The sequence below is a fragment of the Dermacentor silvarum genome, chromosome 1 (genome assembly GCF_013339745.2).
Source record: "Dermacentor silvarum isolate Dsil-2018 chromosome 1, BIME_Dsil_1.4, whole genome shotgun sequence".
Lineage (NCBI taxonomy): Eukaryota > Metazoa > Arthropoda > Arachnida > Ixodida > Ixodidae > Dermacentor > Dermacentor silvarum.
This window is the reverse complement of record NC_051154.1, coordinates 27,357,990-27,359,223: the sequence shown is the minus strand read 5'-3', so window position 1 is coordinate 27,359,223 and position 1,234 is coordinate 27,357,990.

Below are 1,234 nucleotides of genomic sequence, written 5' to 3'. Positions count from 1 at the left end.
TGTTGGGCCATCTTATCAGTAATGATGGCGTTCGACCTGATCCTGACAAGGTTGCTACCGTGATTCGCTTTCCTCGCCCTGAAAATCAAAAGCAGTTGAGAAGTTTCTTGGGCCTGGCTTCTTACTTCCGCCGCTTCATCAGTCATTCTGCTGCCATGGCGTCGCCGCTGCACAAGTTGCTGACGTCGGGCACTGCTCTCACTTGGACAGACGACTGCGAACGTCCTTTCCAAGCCCTCAAGCAAGCCTTCACATCCGACCCTGTCCTGTGTCACTTCGATGAGAACGCACCAACTTGTTTGCACACCGACGCTAGTGGCCATGGGATTGGTGCTGTCCTTCTACAGCGTGATACCACTGCACGAGAGCGAGTTGTTGCTTATGCCAGTCGCACATTAACGGCTGCCGAACAGAACTACTCGATCACAGAACAGGAATGCCTCGCAGTAGTTTGGGCCATACTAAAATTTCGACCATATCTTTATGGACGCCACTTCACTGTCATAACCGACCATCACGCCTTATGCTGGTTGTCGTCACTGAAAAAATTTGTCTGGACGCCTTGGTCGCTGGCTGGTCCGATTGCAAGAGTACGATTTTGACGTTGTGTACAAGTCTGGGAAAAAAACATCACGATGCCGACGCCCTGTCTCGCTGCCCGCTTCCACTATTATCTTAGAGCACGTCTCTCCATTCCGCGCCACTTGATGAGACTATGTCTCCCCTTACGTTATTAACGCTAGCTGTTACTGACACGACATCTTCTAATCGCGGCACTCAGTTCGCCTCGTGTCAACGTTCTGACCCCTACTGCAGCAGCATCATTGAACGGCTGTGCGGTACTATTTCTGCACCGAATGCCCGGTTACGTCGACAACTGCGACTATTTAAGTTCGAGAATGATGTGCTGCACCCCTACATTTACAACACTGACGGACACCACTGGGTACCCGTTCTTCCACGTTCGCTGCGCACACAAATCCTTGAAGCCTTTCACGACGACCCATCTGCTGGCCACTTGGGTTTCCACAAAACGTACCACCACGTTAGGAGCCGTTTCTTTCGGCCAGGCATGTCTACCTTTGTGGCCAAGTACGTCGCTTCTTGCGTTCAGTGTCAACGGCGGAAACGACCGACTTCACCTCCTGCTGGCCTTTTACAGCCCATCCCATGTCCCGAGACACCTTTTGCCATCGTCGGAATAGACTTGGTCGGACCTCTGCCCATAACGCCA